This window comes from Paramormyrops kingsleyae, chromosome 23 (genome assembly GCF_048594095.1).
Source record: "Paramormyrops kingsleyae isolate MSU_618 chromosome 23, PKINGS_0.4, whole genome shotgun sequence".
Classification (NCBI taxonomy): Eukaryota; Metazoa; Chordata; class Actinopteri; order Osteoglossiformes; family Mormyridae; genus Paramormyrops; species Paramormyrops kingsleyae.
This window is the reverse complement of record NC_132819.1, coordinates 21,486,763-21,508,424: the sequence shown is the minus strand read 5'-3', so window position 1 is coordinate 21,508,424 and position 21,662 is coordinate 21,486,763. Positions and strand designations below refer to the sequence as shown.

At 42.7% G+C, this 21,662-nt stretch overlaps 1 long non-coding RNA gene across 3 annotated transcripts in view; it reads right to left on the bottom strand.

Annotated features, from left to right (window-relative positions):
• Positions 1-17,062, bottom strand: part of LOC111848294 (uncharacterized) — a 41,915-nt gene extending 24,853 nt beyond the window's left edge. For 2 of the 3 annotated variants that reach the window (XR_011985018.1, XR_011985017.1), the window contains exons 1-2: positions 16,968-17,062; positions 13,019-13,087 (exon numbers count right to left, since the gene is read on the bottom strand). This is a non-coding gene — a long non-coding RNA (uncharacterized lncRNA). The remainder of the gene's footprint in view (positions 1-13,018; positions 13,088-16,967) is intronic. The other variant, XR_011985019.1, reaches the window with a different exon arrangement.
• Between the last annotated feature and the right edge of the window lie 4,600 nt (positions 17,063-21,662).

The window sequence follows — 21,662 nt, the reverse complement described above, 5'->3', positions numbered from 1 at the left end:
GATACCTGCTGTGGGCTGAAAGGGATTTATTTGGTTCTTATCAACAGACAAGAACATTCGTTCATACAATAGCCTTACTCAAGATCAAAGATAGGCATTGCTGGAATTTTTAAAAATTACAATTTGGCATTAAAGCTGACTGCTGAAGGCAGATATATGTAGTCTTACATTGTGTTTTTTACACATGGTTGTATTGTCACCAGCTGTGAACAATATCCATTAGCCTGCATTTGGTTGAACCTTTCTGAGTATCAAGGATTTCATAGCTACTCAATCTTTTTGCACAATAAGTTCCACAGTCGGTTTAAAAACTGTCAAATCCAAAAGACTCTCCTGGCCTGTTTTGATTGGCTTCCAGGGCCAGTGAGGTACAGCTGCAAATTACCAGAGTAACTGCACCAGGAAGAGAACTGTCACACCTTTGAGCTCGTTTTCACATGAACGGAATCTGTCATGCCGATGGCGAGGCCTTCAGTGTCGGCCTGTTAGGGAGAGAACTGCCAACCTACACTTACGGTCCGTTGTCTCCAAGGAGAGCACTCGGTAAGGCGAATAATCCCAGTGGAGTCTCTCTCTATGTAATAATCTGGCAATATGGTGCCCTGTTCCAGAGATGGGTTTCTAAGCAACGCGAGGCTTGGTGTGTTCGTCGAAACCTGAAAGGGACAGATGTAGAGCTCATGGCGAGCCTTGTATCATGAACATGAGGAGAATAACCAGGGTTGCCAGCTCTCATGCATCTGGCAAGACACACATGTTTTCAGACTCTCACGGTCATGCAAAAAAATCCTGCCCCAAATGTATATTATTCCATTATAAACCTAAAATTAGCTACATCAAAAGCACTGAGGTAGTTGGCAAGCCGTACAGATTATTTACAAGGTAATAAAGCTGTTACGCAAATGTAAATGAGTGTGCATGTGTGTGCAGACTTCTCTCGAATTGAAAATCTCACCAGCCAGCTGATCAAAGTTGGGCAACACAAAGGATAACCGTGAAGAGGAAGAAGAGGAAGATGGGTAGAAGGTCATGTAGAGGGGCCATGAGGAAGATTGGCATTGACTCACACAAGATTACTTTATTGAATTAAAAAAAAAATACAATAAAATACATGACCAACCAAACAACTTCAATAATTTAACAAGAGAATTGAATACCTCATAACATGACAGTGACAGTAATGAGACAATGGGCAAAAAACAACAAAAAAACAAATAAAATACAAAAAAGGATATATTTAGACAATTTGGATTCAGTTTCCAAAAAGGTTTCAGGTTAGAGTCAAAGACATTAAAGTATTAAAGTTCAGTCACCTGGCATGGTAACGTGATGGAATGTCATCTTTGGTCCGGGGGTATTCCAAGGTCATTCCACATGAAACAGTATTAATACCCAGCAGAAAGATGCACAGCGTGGAAACAATGAATCATACATTAAAATCCAAATGGTGCTACGTCATCTGCATCCTCCACCTCAAGGTTTGCAGAGGCCCAGATTCCCTGTCCCATCCCAGTTTTACAGTCACGCCCCGATCAGCTAACCCCTATCAGCCCCTTCTCTTTTACACACAAGCAGAATATATATTAAGCGCCCCCCCCCTAAAGATGTGCCCTCTCCGCCTGATGGGGATTGCGTCGCGTCGCCTCGCTCGCTGGAGAATGTGCCAGCAGTAATCCCATCCATCATTATTCTTCATTACAGGCAGGCTGCCTGGGGCCAGCTCATATTGGCTGTTAACTAAAGTTTCTGAGACAATTAGCTCAGGTTGTAAAATAATTTATCATTATAGCTGGAATCTTCATACCTTTCTTTCCTTCCAGTTCCCTGGAACATCATTACTGACTTGCTGTAAACAGTGCAATAAATCACTAGAGAATTATATACATTAATATAGATTATGATACATTAAGTGCAAGGCTGTGGTATCACATTATGCCAAAAAGCACATCTAGAGGACAGCCCCTCGCTTCATGTTAGCACATCTTTTTCAAATATTTGAAAGTATGTCTTATTACTGGGGCTGTTAGTGCCAATGAGTTACCCAAGACTTTAACCCGTTAAAGGAGCTTTACATTAAATTACATTACAGCTTCCGGAAAGATGCTTGGGTGAGTGATCTGAAATGAATGAATTATATGTGTAATTGACACAGAAAGTCCTCAATGCAGAACATCACCGCGGTAGAAATGAGTTTATCACAACTTATCGCGAAGCAATTAAAGCAGGGGAAATATTACTGCTTTGTAAAAAGGAGGAGATCTTGGGAAGCGTACCAGACATCTGGGCAGGATAAATGCATCCAAACATGCCACAGCTGTCATGAGGCGTGATTTATGATCAGAGCAAGATGATCAGAGTTTTGCATTTTCCTGCAGAACATCAGCGCCTTTATATTTTCACACCATAAAGCATCACTGCCCTCACATTAGCTCAGCAAAACACCAGTTTGCCCCCCTCTACTTGGCTGCTAAAAGCCTGCCACCCTGCTTTGAGTGCTGAACTTTGAGTGCTTCAATCAAGGTAGCTCTGCAATGCAAACCACTATGACTCTGTACCAGAATTAAGAATACACAAGAGGTTATATCAGAGGTAAGTGTACTGAAACTGCAAATTTTCAGCGGAAAAGTATAGTGAAAATGCAGCATAATATCAAGTGAATAAACTATGTGTTTTGAAAGAAAATTTGAGTTATACAACTGAAGCAATTTGAAGTTAAATACACGTGTAGTTCATACAATAATTATGATCTATTGATATAAATCATCTCTGTCCAAAAGGGACGCTACAGCTAGCCAGGCTACGGGTGGCACATGGGTGGAACGCATCATGTGTCAGACCAGGGAGAACCCATGTCTACTCGGATTTACTGGACCGGCCTCCCAGGCTGAAAGGCTTTGCCAAGGCACCTTTCCAGGCCTGGGTTTTTGCCAGCTGCCCAGCGACTGTGACACACGGCCTGGCTGACAAGCCTGCCTGGGCACATAAGCCTGCGAAGACGATCCAGACACAGGGCTAAACAGATCTGGGCTCTGTTCCCTGGTGAGCCGTGACACGGTGCCCTGCCGGCTTCGTCCCCTCCACCCTCTGTCCAAATCGGGTTGCTTAGCAATGAACCCCCTCCTCAATGCATGCCCATTACTAGGTGTGGACCAGCACAGAGGACATAGGTATAGCAGCGAACTGGGGGGGGGGTGTGGACCCGGATCGCTGACGCCATTAGAAACTCAAAGGCTGTTTTTGAAACCACATACTATACTACTATTACTGTACATACTGACCAAAAAGTAGTGTTGTATACAGTACAAGAAAAACATGAAATTTGCAATGCCTCAGATGCCCTGATATTGTACAGATTTTGAAAACATCACCAGTATGCACAAGACCAGTCTCCCTCACCTACTGCACCCCACAATATAACTTGGCAGAACGTCACTGCCTTGTTTTGACTCTTTAACTTGGAATAAAATGCTAGACCTGATGGTCACCAGGGAGAGCTCAGCCTCTGAATAAAAATAATTTGTTGAAACTTTTATTCATTGTAGGGCTGGACAATAATTCGATATCAATATATATCGCGATAGAATTTTTTTCAATAACGGTGATACGATTTTTAAACACATTTCCGATATTTCGATATACATTTGAATATACCAAATGTATAGAGGGAACCGCCAAATTCCCCTTTGTCTTAGCATTTTCTCATCGGTTATGTCGATTCTTTTATGTCGCCGAACCCTAATATCTTGAGCACAAAAGAGGGCCAAAATCGCCACTTAACATCGGTTATCTCCATCCCCGTGACGATTCGCCGGCTTTTAAAAATGTATCACAAGTGCTAAACAGCGCGTATTCAAATCGCATTCGCATGGTAATTTGCTGAACAACGCAGCTGTGAAACGCGATCCAGGTAAAACTTTTTTAGACAGCATAAATAATATTGAAGCATTTGTTTTCAAGCAGACTGTTAAAGGCAAAAGCAACAAAGCATTTTAGACTTTGTAAAGAAACCATAGTAACCGCGTGTATGATACTTTTCAGAGCTGTGTCAGAGCGAAATGACTCGTGAATTTAATTTTGACACTGGTTAGCTTTTTGTAAAAACGAACTACAGTACACCCCGCAGGTTTTTGTGATTTTGTGAGCGATCTTTGTGTTTTCAATATAGAAGAATATATTTAATTATATTTCAAAGAATATAATTAAAGGTTTGTATCTAGAAACAACGGTGGTTTTTATTGTATACTGGTAAATCTCTGCTGTAAGTTGGTGCACATATGCCTTTTGTTAAGCAATATGTATGTCGGGGCCGGCTCTACACTGGGGCAAGAGGGGGCAACGCCCCCGTAAGCAAACGTCCTGCCCCCTTAAATCAAACTTTTAGAAGTTGAGGAAGAAAATAATAATTACCCACAAACTGAATATGGACAAGATTTACTACAGTAGCTGAAAAATCCATTGAAAAAGGCACAAACGAGATGATAAGTTTCACTTCTTGTTCGCTCTTTCCCTCCGCGTTCTGTTTGTGCACGGGCTCACACGGCGCTCGGCAGAGATCCCCCACTCACCCTCCCCCCAGCTAAACATCCAATCACTGTTAGTATGCAAATAAGTCAGTTTCTCAGTAGGCAGGGCAGAGCGAAATGAGCTGCGCGATTGCGGGAGGTTTAGAGGAAGCAGCAATCTCTCTCGTCAAAATCATCATTTTGTCTATTTGGGGGGGGGGGTCTTGATCGTGGGATACTGTACCCCCCAGTACCCCCCGATCAAGCACCCCACAAATAGACAAAAATAGCAGTTGGGTTAAGGTCTTAACATTTTTCTTTTTTTTTTTTTTTTTTTTTTTAAAGAAAGATAACCTAACCTTGTAGGAAAATTTTATGTAAAACGATTTCAGACACCCCTAGTGTGGACCGTACCATTTTAACCACCTCGGTGCTAGAAGCAGCTTAGCCAGTCGGTTACGTCATTCATTCTCATTGAGCGAGTTGTTCGTTGTGATTTCAAGATTCTTTATTCGTCACATACATAGTTATAACAAGTACAACATGTAGTGAAATGAACCCTGACCGATCCTATTTTTCAGTTTTATATTTCAAGACTCGGTGAATTGATTTTTTCTTTTTCATAACTTAGCCTACCCTTTTTAGTTTTGTTAATATTGGCAATAGTGAAAAGTGTTTTGTTGGGTTCAAATATGTTTGATATAGGCCATCCAATTAAGGTAAACATAATGTTTTTACTTGTTTTAATCTGATGAGGAATATTTTATTTTATTTTTTGTTGTTTTACTTTTCAGTTTTCCCCCTGAGGGATTGCCACCTTACTGTGGTCAGGGGCTTTGCGTGCCTCAGTGACCCTAAGAGCTACACCAGCAGAAGCTTAGCCTTCAGGTGGGACACCCAAGTTGGACAGGTCTTAGGGTAGAGGCCTGACAAAGTGCAATCCAATTACATGACAAAAACAGTTATCCAGAGCACCACCCCACCCCTTTCCCGCCTTTGTCGCCACCATGTGCCCCCTTCACATTTCTGTCTGCCCCCTCATATATGCATGTCTAGAACCGGCCCTGATGTATGTACATATTTATAGCATGCCGATCGCGTCAAACAAATTGCGGCAATGCCAAAAACACCAAAAACCCGTGCATGTACATCCTCAGTTATTAACGCACATAAATAAATTTCAAGCACATGTTAATATATTGCTGCCATATTGGTTTTCGGTTATCTCGATCATCGGTTATCTCGACGCTTTTTGGCAACACCCTAGGCTGGCGACATAACCGGGTTCGACTGTATATGAATAATCAGTCTGTTCTAGTTTAAATGGAAATATATTATTGTTAATAAGCTGAGTCTGAGAGTTTTATTTATCTGATAGTTTATTTCACATTTCTTGTTTGTAAAGGCTAAATACAAATAAAAAATGAACCTTATTTTTTTTTGTACTGTTTTTATTTAAAAAAAAATGATATAATTTTAATAGGAGGAGCCTGGAGGTATTATAGACTTTGCAAATTCAGTTTGCAGACATCCATTGTGTGTGTCCTCGGCAGTTTTTTCCTGAAGCTTTTTAATATTGTCCATATCGATATCGGAATTATATCGTATCGACCAAAATTAAGAAATATATCGTGATATAAATTTTTGCCATATCGTCCAGTCCTAATTCATTGTTTTATATTATTATTTTCATCTTTAAAAGGGAGGGCAAAGTACAACAAACTAACATCAAACTAATTGGACTAATCAAGCAAGGTATTCTACATGGATCAGCAGGCTAGCTAATGTTAGCTGCTAACATTTCCCTATTACATTTCCCTTAGGTTAGCTGTTTAGTTTTCAGCTATACACCCAGGATATGGGAGATGGGATTTAACCCCAAATACTACCCTCTAATTACAGCCTGCAAGACGATAAACTAAATGTTACTGTCATTGTGATTCACTTATGTAAGTCTAATTTTGTGTTAATGTATAGCCTACTTACAATTTGTAATTTATTTATTAAAGTATTACATTCTTTCGCAATTAATTTGTGCATAATTGTTTGCCCTGGTTGCCTCTGTAATGACTACATATTTCAATGTATTTCAAAATACACTTTAGGCAAGTTTACCTTTAGTTATTATTTTTAATTAATTTATTTGTAATAAGCTATTTTTTGTAGGGAGCTCATGACAAAAGTAGCATGCCACAAAACTATTATGAAAAAGCTGGCATACTGGATACTTTACCGACTGACAATACGCAGTACAAAGTATATACCAGAGTTATTCAAATCACGGTTCTTGAGGTCCAAGCACTGCTGGTTTTCCAGCCTTCCTTTACCTGTCAGTCAGGTGTGAAGCCTCTGACCAATCAGAATCAGTAATTATTAAACTAACTACCTGGGAGAACTGAAAACAAGGACTGGATTTAGAATCGAGGTCCAGATTTGAAGAACTCTGGTCTATACTGGTTAAAGTATGCAGTACGCTGTACCCAGTTTTTGAAAACAGCTAAATACAGCAGTTTTGTTAAGAGACATTATTGGGGTGGGGGCAGTGGGGGGCCCCATCAATCTGTTTTGGGCTCTAAAAAGGGAGGGATAGAACCGGATCAGTGCAGCCAGCTGTATTATTGAACTTTAACAAGGATGAAGACGCTACATTATTTTGCTGTATGTGCATATATACAAATATATCCTACAGAGAAGTCATTTAGTAAATATTTCCATATCCTTTAAAACACTGCTGCACTGTGCATGATCTTTGTGTACAATGCATAGTGCGATCATTCAGTAAACAGCCCCCACAACCTTTAAGAAATGCGACTGCAATTGCCTATGATTTATACATATAGATTGCAGTTTGAATATAAATAACCACTGTACTTTAACACAACTATGAACTTCAGATGCTTTACTATAAATGACATATCAGAGTGGCATTTTAAGGAGCTAATAACGTCAACCCCCCCCCCCCCGAGGACTAAAGACTGAGCCTCATTAGTAGAGACCAAACTTCCTGCCTGAGGTCAAAGGTGTGTGCCTTCTCCTCCCTCCCAATTTGGGCTGTGCAACCCCACCTCACAGTGGTCACCTCTCTGTGCTGATTGGTCGGAATTCAGCTATTACATAGTATACTTTGCAGACCTGCTCTGGTGCCAAAACAAAGTCAACCGAAGGAACTTTCCACAGTCAATGGTGTTGACATTTGTATGTTAAATTAAGATCATTTACTGTTTCAAAAACAGTTCAAAAATCATTTAAATGTATGTTCTTATGTTCTTGTATTATTTCCTCAGCTTGTTTTGTTGCTATTCATAACTTTATATATGCAAAATATTTTATTGTAAAAAAAGGATAAACATTCTTTGAAACTAGCAGGTGGTAACGATACGCTTATATTTTATGACAGATCTTTGCACTGTGGGTGGGAGGCAGACTTATCACAGTAACATATAGAAAAACAAATGTTATTAATTCCTCCTGAAGACAGGAGGAGCTAAAATTTGTTATATATGCAGCAGCAAAACCTGCAACTAAAATGGTTTAGCTTGGTCATAAATGAAAATGTATGGGCGTATACATAAAAACATTTGCATATTTATTTCTGAATATTAAATCAGTTTCAGAGCTTATTCTTAATTTGTTACATCTGCAGCCACTTTGCAGCACTAAGAAAATCATGTATGGGTACTCAGCCTTCAGCCTTACCTCATTCACACTAACCCCACCTGAATACCAGATTGATCCTATAGTGCTTATGGGTGATCAAGACATGCCAAATAAAGCCATGAAGGCAACATCACCTGACCGTTAATTAACTGGCACTTGGTGAGGTCAGCAGAATGCTTTGAGCTTCAGAGCCCCACCCAACTTGATACAAGGTCCCAGGATGTAATGCAGGGCCAATATGCCACATCACGTGATGAACTGGAGAAATTAATCCCTAAAAGATAATGAGATTCCACTGTCATAACATTCTGAAAGTCCAAATATCACCAACAGATGCTACAGGATCAGAAGATCCTGTGAGCAGAACCTCAGTTTAGGAATGGCAGGTGACTGCCTTGTAATATCATTTGACCGAAGGATCATTGTAAAATTTTTGTTGCAATCTCTGCATACAGTGAAGATGTACTTCATAAAGTCAGAAATGAACTTGTTCTTCAACTTGTCAGTTTTGGGGAAAAGTCAGAGGTTACCTGAAGAGTTCACCCATGTATAGAAGTGTGTACCATACGATAGACTACAGGCAGCTTATCTGGAGGCACGCAACAAATCGGAGGCACACACATGGTGGGGGAAGGGGGTATCATATTCTCCATAGTGTAGCCGCTCTCTGTGAAATCATACCCCAAAACAACTCACTGCATTATGATTTAATTCCAGGCACTCAACTGTGGGTTACTTGCCATTAATGGCACTCTGAGTCAGCTACGGGTTTTGCCAGTCAGTCATGCCAGTAAAAGCAGAGACAGCAGACATTAAGTACTTTCAAGTAACACAGCCAGCCCAACAACCATCTGATGGTCCTACATACCTCAGTCCAAGTAGATGGACAACCGATACAGTAATGAACCATCAGTCACCCAACTCAGTTGGATCAAAGGGAATTTGCATAAGGGGAACAGAACAGCAGGCACACGTATTAAGATTATCTACATTAAAATAGAGCAAACTATTCCCACTGTAAACCCTAGAGTCGTGAAACACAAATTCAATCAGCAGGAATACAAGACGTCCCATGGGGTAGGACAACAGATACTCCAGGGAAAAGCCTGGTTATTGTGTCTTTCTGAGTGCTGACTCAAAAGGGCAGGCGGCACAGATCAAGCATTGATGTAATTCGATTACGAGTCTTTTCTTTTGTCTCGGCCCGTGAGTTCTGTTGCTCAAGGATTTAATCACCAGTCACAGAAGGTAACTCCAACAGTCACTAACGGTTTTGCCCGCTCCCTGTTAACCCCAACGCCAAGGCCAGGATGGGCAAGCAGCCCTGTTTGCATCTCATGGAGGCCAAGGGCTAATGCTGTGTTGATCATCACCTCCTCCCCAGAAACAGCTACATGTCTTCTCCTAATGACTGGCAAACAGGCCAATCTCCACCTGACATCCAAGCTAGAGCACCAGCCACGTGAGATCTGTGGGAGTAGAGAGGGGAGTGGAATAGGCAGCAGCAGGGATTGCGGAGATAGCTCACGTTCCGGATTGGCACCCATGCAACTCAGGCCTTTCAGAATACCACACCTGGAGGGTGAACTTCTGCTTGTGAGATGATTCACTCTGCTTTGGTTTCCACTGACATCATTGTGGTGGCATCTGAACAAATAAGGGGTAAAGCCGACATTCAAAGATGCCCAGGGGATAGAAGTGATTTAAGCACAAAAACTTCTCAGCGTTAATGAAGGGCAGGCTAGTTGGTGTGTGGCTATTCAAATTAAATAACTAAACAATTATTGCTTGTTGAGGTTTGTTGTTCTATAGTGATCCCTTATTGTATCAGTAACATAGTTAAGAGAGTCATTTTTCCATTTACTAGAGATACCAAATGATCACTATTTACTTTTAATAAGTTAGTTGTTCAGTAAATGTGTCATTAAATTCAGTGGTTTGCCAAAGATTCTTTTAATAAATAAAACAGAAATGTGAAAGATTCTGACCAGGGCCGTTCTATCACTTTTTCCTGGCTGGGAGGATGTTGGCCTCGAAGGAGGAAGCGCGGTGCGTTCACGCGATCAATGCACAGTGTGAAAAATAAGCGCATCGGCAGGGGTGTCGATTGAAGAAGCAGCTCATGCTCAGAGTAGAGGAGGGGCGGTAGCCCTGATAAGCATAACACATAGTCAACACTGACTACAATGAGGTACAAAACACAAAAGCAGGCCCGGTGGGGAGGCACAGGGAGTGAAAAACAACAATTCCTGCTCTACAGGAAACCATGAATTACAGAGAGCAGAAATTAATTCATTTTTATAACTTTAGTTACCTAGAAAATGTACATCAACTTACCCACTGCTTTTACCTATATTTGTAATAAATGATTTTCATCATTAGTAGTAGAGGGATAAATGCAGATCTGAAAACCCTTGAACATCCACAGCTGATCCACCCCTATGCCGTTAACGAAAACCACAGCACATGACCGTGGTCACCAACCCCTACAGTCATGATCAGCTTTAACCAAGTCAAGTCTCACTTGCCCATGACACAAATTCATGATTCGCACACTTATAAATTTTATCGCTTTGTTGGCAACTTGGCTGCGAAAATGTGATAATACTGAATAAACCTCCTTTGTCTGGCAATTGTGCAGGTCTAGCAACAAACCAAAAGCTTCACATTCTGGAAAAAAATGGCTAATTTCCACAACACTATTGACCGCATCTTTCCAGGATTATTCAAGTGCTTCACTGCAAACTGTAACGTTGGGCTTTCAGATGGTCTATTTTTGGCAGTGGCTTCGTCCTCGCCACCCTGCCATGCGGCTTCTGCGAAAGCGTTCCGGATATTGCCTACAGACGCACATTTTCTCCTATCTCGCTCTCGAAATTCTGCAGCCCTTTCAAACCCGTCCTCGCAGGGGGATCTCGGATTCCGTCGGCTGCTCTGTTCTGGCCTCACTTGAGCAACATCTGCCCAGTGACTGGGCGCAGTTTGCTCACAAGGATATTCACACTGTTTAATGTTCAGTGCACCTCCCACCAGTCTGGTACTTATAGAAGTCTCATCACAAACTTTGCTTTTTTTCTAGGTAGAAATATGCTCCCTCTCCAAGAACCCTGACAAAGACAGGTGTTGTTATGTCATGTGGACCTGGGCTACCCAGCTGCCAGTGTGGCCTCACTTCCAGTTTTCCCAGCAATGTTCATCCTCTCCCTGCCTGAGACTGTACATTTAAAAAAAGGACCCCCCCCCCTCCCTGCCAGTTCACAGTTTAATTAAATTACATTTAGATTTGTTTATTCATTTGCCTGAGACTTTTGAAATAGAGACTTACAGCTCAGCGCATAAACATTTCAGCAGCCAAAGAGCACCCACATGGGCTCATAATCAGCGAGAGCAGTAAGCTTTGTGCAGTGTTGTTAACTGGATGAGATGCTAAAATATTACCGCCTAATATGGAAGCACAGTGATTCATAGCACATTCATTTACATGCAGGGTCTATGACAGGCTGGTATCTCATCCAGTGCATCCACCACCTCGTGTCCTGTGATTCATGAGAAGCAGTTATGGAAGTTAGATGAATGAATGGATGGATGCTGCAGTGGTGTCCCGCCTCCTCCCTTCAGACAGTATATATGTACTCATTCACACGACACATGTACACTCATACAAGCAAACCAGCACACACACACACACACGCACATATTTTCTCATGTCAGCTGAGTATCATCGAGTTGTGTGTGATCCACACATTGAATGAGAATACAGACCATTTTAAACATCCTGCAGCCACCAGCCACAGCGCCAGTGGTGACAAATCGACCGTCGTGAGAAAGGTGGGTGGCTGCATTATTCACTGGCAAACTTTGCCTTCAGTCCCCATGTGTCCTTCACACAGGAAAGAGGGGCACTTCTGTTGGACGCAAGCATCAAGGAGGCTGCAGGACTCAAAAATCACATGACAGGATTAATAAATATGTAAAAACTCCAATTCTGCATTTTCCCTGAGAGATGTAAGACTGCCTCCTTCTGGGAGACTTAGGAAGTGCATACCTTCACTACACTTCTCACCCATGGATTCACAAATGCATGTTCGCTATTTTTCATTGTTTACTCTATTCCTTTTCCCTCAGCAAAACAAATTTGGGCCTGACCCAGTGCTTACTGCACGCTGACACCACAAACTACTTGATCAGAAATGGCTATTGTTCATTGGCTCTTAATTGCTTTTACAACAGAGCATCTACAATCCACACCACCAATGTCTGACCAATGATGTGAACAAATGAGTCTTGGGGTGAAAGGATTAGGGGTCTTTGTGGAGTAGAGACAATCCAAATCAAAGCCAACCAAGACAGAGAAATACAGCAAACCACAGACATTCAACTCTGCGTATGATGATGTAGGATAATGTGCCTCAACAATAATAGAAATTTCAACTCCAAATGGACATCCGTAAACAACTGTGGCCTGACCACTACTTGCATGCCTTCTGGATAAGAAACAACCACAGAAGCAATACAGAACCACAGCGATCCTTCTGGAAGAGGAAGACCACAGCCAGGCCTTGGTGCTGAGGCCCAGGGCTAATTAAGCTAGCAGAATAAATAACGCCATTCAGTTTATACCTCAAACGATCACCGTTGCTCATCACGAAAGGGCTTATCCGAGCACAGCTGTATCCTCAACAGGATGTTTTGTAGATGTGCTTAGTGAGTCTCGGAGGAGGCCGCATTTGCTGACGACACCGCTGGCTCTCTGGTAATTTTTCGTTTTTAGCCATGGCCTCCAACGTTGTTAATTTACATTATTTTGTGAGAAGCCATAATATGAGGTGGCCTAGCAGGGGGGCGGTCGTCACGGTTACCTGACGATGCAGCGGCCTGGACCATCTGCTCTGTGCCGTTTGGCGTGGCGCCCTGCTGGCCACAGCCTGCTGTAATTACAGAAGGAGGGGAAAAACATACCATCAGCAAAGGCCAGCCCCCAAATCAGTTCGCATTTCGCAAAGCGGAACCACTTCCACACGATACACCTTACCCCTGCGCACACACAGCCTCCTTGCTATAAAATAAAACCAATGGCTTTCAAAATACAAGCAAGTCACTCACTTTTAATTACCCCATATAATTCTTAGGCAGCTCAACCCACTTCAGTCTAACATACTATGTCTATCCTCTTGTAATCAAGGTCATTTTAAACAAGTCAGACCACTGTCAGGGACCACCGTGTGACTCTCTGTACTCATTCACAGATTAGTACACTTTGCAACAGCTTCATTTTGGGCAGCAGCTCATATCCTAAATTTGCCACATTACTTGTTACAGGGAAAAAAATCATGCGCTCCACCTGAGTGAAAAGAAGTAAAGGTGCTCAAAGCTAAGACTGAACAAATGTGCAATGTCACCCTCAAAAATCCACTGGATCAAGTGAATATGGATGGAGTGACACTTCAGCAAATCTCTGGGTGAAGAATTTGAGTTTCAGACATCTGTGAATCTGTATTACTTTTGACATGCCAGTTCTCCCAATAAAATCCCATCTCTGTGGAAAATAAATATGGGTTTTCCGTTATTATCGTTTGGTAATTTCTATTAATGAAACTACAAGCTAAGCAGAGTGCCAGTGCCACTAATGAGTTCTTAATTTGAAGACTGAACGCAAACCAGCATATTAATGATCTCATTTGCATACATCACAGCCCCTCTGATTGGGATTCTAGCACACCTTCTGATTAATTGTTCAGTCACCCCATTTAACACAATCTTTTAAATGGTTCAACAGGACGTTCAAGTGCTGCTGACATTCGGCCTTCCTCCCCCCGTTTTGCCAGTAATCCCTTTATCCCCACAGCAAGGTCTGGGAAATATGTTTCCAATGTTCTCTGTGGCGACTGTCACGTTGGCAAAACCATGTAAGCCATCCTTCCTCCATGTGAATCAAATGGAGAGCTATGCCTAAACCCTCCATTTAGTCATTGTCCACCTCACAGATTTCAGAAATGGACAAACCTTGGACAAAACAAATAAGACCTTTTTTCATGGATTGTGCCTCTGTACACCAAGCTCAAAGTGCTATCCATAGAGAGCTCGCTCCTGTTTTCCAAGTGATGGCCCAATGGTCATAGTAGAGTACCTGTGAGTAAAAGGTTACTGGTTCAAGTGGCCAGCAAGATACCACTGAGGTACCCTGGGCAAGATACATCCCCCAAGCACTGCTCCATGGATGATGAATTTGCTGTCCACTGCTAAGTCACTATGTCACATATGAGATAAAAGCAGAGGACACATTTCATTGTTGTGCACTTGTGCTGTGGTGTATTGATAATTAATCGCTTCACTTCATATACGAGTCAAATGGCAGACAAAGGTTCACTGATGCATCCATCCACTTTCTATATCCACTTGTCCTATGCAGGGTTGTGCGGGGTCCAGAGATAACCCAAGATGGGTGCCACCCCATTGCACTCAATGATAGAGCTGAGGTAAATCTTAACTGCAGTCAGAAGTTGCTCTTACTGCAAACAAAGGGGGGTAACAAAGCAGTGAAAGGGTGACCTCACACTGTACTAAAGTACTACAGTACTTGGTCCTCAGGCCTGTAGCAGTGATGCCTCCCTGCTGGATGCATTAAATGACTTCTACGCACATTTTGAGGCACTGAACAAGGAACCAGCGAGGAAATCCATCCCTCCTCCCAACAACCTGGCCTTCTGTATTTATATCGAGTACAGAAGTAATAAACCGATTAATCTGACGATTCATCAAGTAATTGTTTGTATATATGTTTACACTGTACACTGTCACACATACGGTCAATTTAGGTACTGTAATACACTTGAGTTGCATGTTTCTAAATGGCACAGATCTATGGCTAACCTGACATTGAGTAAGTCCATCAAATGTCACACCACCCTACCTACATCTACCCCAAGCACATGATGCGACCCTTTTTCATCAGTGTTTCTGCCATCATCAGGTCACTACTCTGGACAGCACAAAGAGCACAGCAGTTGGGCCTAGGCACCAGATGAGAGGAAGAGACCCAGTCCTCTGCACTGATAACCAGGGAGTTTTGCCTCTGTACAGTATGTGTGATTCACGGCTGCCATTTTTTTTCACCTATCACCGCACTGAGGCACAAGCTGAGATGCAGAGGATAAGTTTCCCACAGCTCCACAATGAGTGCTTCTGCACTCCAATAACTGACCTCTGTTGAGCAGTAATTTAGGCTCTCTGTTTATGACGCTTTCCTCCCGCTACAGAATAAAGACCAATTAGGGAATGCCAGTGAAACAGTGCCCCCTCCTGGACAGAAACAGCAACTTCAATAGCCAGAAGCAAAAAAACAGAGAACACCAGTGACACAGCTTCAGATGCGTAGTTTTTTCTTTGAATCATACACAATCTCACATTATTGAGGTGAAAAATGTAAGTACTGATCCCTAAACGTGCCATTGTTGAAGTTTTGCTCCTTCAACTTGTAGTGATGGGTTCCACCTGTCCCAGGTTCCTGACTGAATGTAAAAATTGCTCTGTTCTGTTATTTGCCTGCCCCCGGTAAACCCAGACAGACTCAAATTCCAGACAGTAGTACTGAATCCATTTGCCGTTTCCTCTTTCCTCTCAGACACCCATGCCTGAGTTTTTCTCTCTTTTTTTTGGTGCCCTAAGCTGCAAAAAACAGCTCCTGAATAAAAAACCCTTCCCAGGTAAAAACTGGTACATTCCCAACCCGCACACCATAGAGTTCTGTTCACTGTGCCAAGAAAATAGCCTGCAGGTGTTTGGATGTCTATACGTCGAAGAATGTGTGCGCCTTTCCCTCTTAAGTAAAATGTTACACAAAAATTCCTAATAAGCATATTTAGTCAAGTAGCCAGAGATCACAGTTCTTAGATTTTACTGGGTGCTGGGAGAAACACACCCCTTCACAGACAGGTTTAACACCTGCTAATCCCTGCTACTAGGATTTTCTTCCACCTTCTTGAAATTTACCTTCATAAATTAACCTCCCTAAAGTCTGGCTGTGACTGCCCCCCCCCCAAAAAAAAATGTAAAAAGAAAAAAGATCAGAGTGTGATTACATAGTAGGTTGTACCGCTCTGATTAAACACTGGGGAGTGTGATCATTTTTCTATTTTTAGAGTGATTTAGTCACCCATTCCCCCTCCCCATCATCCTGTTGGTCAAAAAGCCAGTTTCTTAATTACTTACGACCACCTACTGATTCTTGTCTAAACCCTGCCCAGACAGCACGCATCACCGGCAAGGAGCACTGCTCTCGGTGGCTGGCAGCTGCTGCCAGGTATGATGACCCATCAGGGGCGGCTTAAGGACCGCCCCTGCAATGTACCAGATCGTCACCGTGTGGTCCGTCCTCAGCTTACCCGGCGCCGCGGGGGCCCGCCGCCGCTATTCGGCATCGCCAAGCCGATTTCTCTTGCATCATTAAAACCTCATTACTGACCCACAAGTCCATTCCAAACTGATTACCACCATTAAAGGAGCCACCCAGCAACTATTGACCCCCCCCTCAAACCCCAGTGCCGCCCGCAGGTCCCACGGCAGGCGAAATATTGTGTGCATGCCGGAGTTTGTCAGCGCTTCTGATAAGAAGAACGCCTTTATTTCCCTGAACACAGGGTGTAGAGGTAAGTTAAATTAAACAGGGACAAGAAAAGGAAGGCCGCCGACCGCAGAAACTACGTATTTTAAATGGCGTTTAAAATGGAAATGACCTTCACGTTACACTTTGTGGCTGTTATTCCATTTTTCGGAAACGGAATGGGTGTTTTTTTGGTTGGCTTTACTTACAGGAACACAAACCAGCGTACAAACAGGACGGTGCAGCCGCCAAAACAGCCCAACGAGCCCAACTGTTACCGGCTCGTGGCGCAGACAGCGCGAGATGCTCCAGCTCACCCGTGGAGAGAGAGAGCGCGCGTGCGTGCGCCGAAGCCGCGCGCCGGCCCTTCGGCGGCCCTCGTGGAAATAGCTGCGTGGAAGCTGACGGGCCGTCGCATCCGAGCTAGGCGATCTGCTGGGACACGTCGTCCACCTACCTGCTGTCAAATCGGCACGATATTTTGTATGTGTATTTAGGGAAACAAATTACACAGTAAGCCCATAAACAGCTTGCCTGAAGAGAAATACACATCCAGGTTCTCACCAGGACTGGCAACCAACGCAGCTATGCACCTTTTAAACATAATGATGTATAACGTGAATATTAAACGCGTGCACGAACTTAGGATAAGTAGGCCTAAATGGTATGGGATGTAATAATATTTTAAATAGCCTGTGCATTAAAATTGATCAAGTGAAATGCACAAGATAAATACTTATATTCTCTGTCTTCGAATATTGAAATGATTTCCCAAACGTTTATAGCCTACATAGCAACAGCAGGTAGGCTATGGTAATACTGACGTTTTAATTTAGTCAACCCTGGGACCCTGACGAGAAAAAGTGGTTAGATGAAACATGGTCACGATTGATGGTAGAGAGGGAGAACAATTAAAGCATCACCAACATCATGCCTGGATCACTCAGTCCTTTAAAGGAGTGAGTGAAAAAATATTCTTGGCAATTTTCATTAATATGTCACATCACACTTTTTCTTTCTGAACAGTGACTCCTGCAATATACAATTTCTTTCTCTAGAAAAAAGAAATGCAACCACCATCTTGGTTTTAAATCTGCGTATTCGTCCATGAAGAAAAAACATTAGAAGTCTAGTTTAAACGGTGATCGTTTAAAAACATTTCCCGGGAATGGTTTCGTTTTAAAAAAAAAACAAAAATCTGCATATTCGTTCACTGTTCACACTGTGGGGAGGGGGTGACATATTACACATGCAACTGAATGCAGAATTAAGAAAACGGCTGACTCAGCTCACTTCACTGTATTTCTAAAAAGGTTCGCCTGTTCAGTACATTTCGCCTTCAGCAAAGTTAGCAGCTTAAAGGTTATTTTCCTGTCATCAACCCGATTAATTAGGCATTCAACCTTTTCGTTATTCCGTAGTGATGCCTCCCGCAGCGGAAAATGCGTCCCGGCATACAAACCTGAGACAAGCCTCATAAGTCGTGTCAGACCTCCGCAAGGAAGAACAAAAATATCGTTTTAAACAGTCTGGCATGTTTAATCGTTCTCCAAATTCCTTCAAATGAGAGGGAAGACCACATAGTCAAAGGGGCACAGAGAAATCTTTTTCTGAATCTGAGATGATCTGAATGAAAACTAAGGTGAAAAGGCATCTGTCCATCTGCATTGTCACGTCAAAAACGGCAAAACGTGTCGTGAACAACCAGTTTGCAATAGAAAGGGGAAATCACAAACTCTGAAACTGACGTGTATTTTAGGCCGCATAGTGGCTCAGTAGGTAGTCCTGCGTCACAAGTCCGAAACCTACTTCTGCCAGGTGTGTAATGTTTGCATTACCTCCGGTGTGCACCCACAATCCAAACGCATGTAGCTGTGTTCATTTGTGTGTCTAAATTGTCCTCGGCGTGTGACATACTGCCCGGTGGGTGCCCCCTACCTTATGCACTTTGCTTCGGGGCCTCCCTGCGGAGCAGTGCGTCAAAGGCTGGATTCTCGTCCTATCAAATAAAAAGAAGATCGAGGCGGGACCTGCGTCGGCGATCGGGCTCCTATTTTTTCAACAGCAAACGCTATCTGTCGGTATACAGCCTTCAGTGGGCTAGGTTTGCAGCGTAAGCCTTCAAAGTGATCATTGACGCAGTACCTGTCTGACATGCAAGGACTGTGGGGCAGAAATGTCATTGGGATCTACGCAGGCGCTTCCGATACAAGGGCTCGTTTACATCATAAAGTTACAAGAAACTGTCAGACGCCACCGAGTTTAATAGTTTATCCATGCGCACCGTAAGCGGGGATCTCATCTGTAAATGTAACGGGCTCCAGTATATGCATCATTTCCAGTGCAGATGTTGGCTGAGCTCGTGTGAAAAGCCCAGCGGACCGTAGCTAAGACCATCACAGTCCAGATGTATTTAAAAACCCAACACGCATTTTTGATGAGCAGGACTCCCAGCATAAACACGCGTCGCAGCCGCTAAGCTTCATTACCACCCCCGCTGCCTTGGGGAGTGACAGGATGATAAGAGAAGGATGTGAAATTGGATAAACTGAAGAAAACGGACGCACGTAATGGGGATACGCATTAAAATTGTTTAAATACATTGTCGGCTCGAATGCAAATTGCGTTCGGGAAAGATTCCCTGTTAGGTTGAAAATAACAAGTGATAATAAAAATCTGGGGGAATCTTAATGATTTTAATGACGATGACAAACAGAAGGAGGCAAGTATTAGGATAAATACTATACTCAGGGTGAGAAAACTGAGCACAAAACAGCTTTTTAGTTTTAAAGGACGATGTCTTAGATAAACAAATGAAAATCAACATGCCAATCTTTAGAGCTTCGTGAGATTTTATCTTTGATTGAAACTGAAAATTGTAAAGAACATTGATTTGTTGTAGAGCCGACATGCGGCGAGGGGATACCGATAATATAGTAGTACACGCTTACTTAATGCATTAATTAGCCAGTATTTAAGTGTATCTAATCACTCATGACAGTCGTGTATTTCATACGGGAACAATGTTTGTTAATTATTATATGATTAGTATAATTATTAACTAACACTTACTGGTTAATTAATGCATCGCGTAAGCATGTACTACTATTGTGTGTGTCCCCTAAAATAAAGTTTGACCGGCGACGGTAATACGGAGAATGACGATGCAATTTACTGCGGTATTATCTGAAAAAATTGACTTGAGAGTAGCGCTCAGCGTAAGAGGGGCTTCTCTACACCTGTAAGCTATTAGCCTATATGCGACCATGAACGAGTGTTTCTAGAGAGCCACTAGAAAACGTGACCCCCACTGTATATGCCATTTTAATCACCGTTGGTTTACACATGGTCGTCAAAAATCATTCGCAACAACACTATCGGAACCAGAGACAGCCATTGCTGAAAAACTGAATCTGGAATTACGATTTGAGGAGTTTATTTCAATTCGCACAGTACCACATTCACTATCGGCGGTTACCGGTTTTTATGGGCTTGTTGATGTTCTGGGGCGCCAAGTGCCAAGCGCTCATTTTCGTGTACAAAATACGTTTCAATCACAAAATGCATTTCGTCCACAAAATGACGTTCTTTCAATCACGACAAGCGTTTTGCACACAGCATAAATTTATTTAGCTGACAAAATGCATTCAGTGAACGAAATTGCTTTATTTTTATGAATGAAACAAATACATTTAGCCTTCTGTCCACGAAATGCCAGGTGCTGATATCAGTTCTGTGCACAAAATGTAACATTCCCTTTGACTTCTGTGCACAAAAGAGGTTAAGTCCTTATGCTCTCGTGAAGAAAATGTAACTGGAGTTTGTCTTTCTGTGGACGAAATGCAACAGGGCGTTACCTGATTTCATGAAATAATGCCTTTAATGGCATAGAATGTATTTTGTGCACGAAAATGAACATTTGACACTTGGCGCCCCATAGTGTATGAAGCTGTATGAAGTTTGCATATTCATTTTTACTTGGGTTTCTTCTGGCAGTTCAAAAACATTCAGTATGGGGTATTAATGAAAATTCACAAGAATAATGAATACCCGTGAGTGGGATGGTAAAATCGTATAAAGAAGCAATATGCTGTGTAATAGCTTCATGTAGCCACTTGGTGACGCCAGACACTTGGTTTAAAACAGAAAGAACTTAGCGAAGTCTATTTAAACGGGAAATTCATACCTCTAGCGCAGAGTCCGTAACTGAGCTACAGTGAGAGTTATCGAGGAACGTTGATTTGGACGAACCGTGCCGATACGCCGTGTCGTACTGCCTTGAGGTCTGGTTACTAGATAAGAGGGTTTTATGTTTTCATAGAATAAACCACGACCAATGCGTTGTGTTGACGTTAGTCTTACATTTCTTTTCTGCGCAGGCAGAGGTTGTAGGCACGCTCTCCATGGGACGTGTAGGAAGCGAGTGTAACCTTCTGTTAGGAGCGTCTCATAATGTTTGTTGTTTACACTGCGTCCCGTACACCAGTGCCTGTTTAGATATATTCTCTCACAGCACATTATCAGTTAATTTGGCCCCCAAACAATGACTGTTGTGGTATGTTTGTTTCAGCAGCATAGTCATTACAATCAGGGAAAACATGTCTTGAGACAAACGGGAGCTTCTGTCAGTCCATTCAGACATCGTGCTTCTACCATGACTGAATTCGGACCGGGCTGGAGGTTTGAGTCGGATCCAAGGGGACCGAATTACCCAAATGACCAACTGTTCCGACATTTGGGGCCACGTCTGTGTTGATGGCGGCTGGAGCCAAAGAAGCGGCTTTATTTTGAGAGAGCAGGCTTCAGCGGGATCCGCACCAGCCGCTCAGCCGTTGTTGAAGTCAACAGGGACGCGGGAGTCATTCAGCGCCAGCCTCCTTGGGCAGATGTTGCCCAGGCCGGTT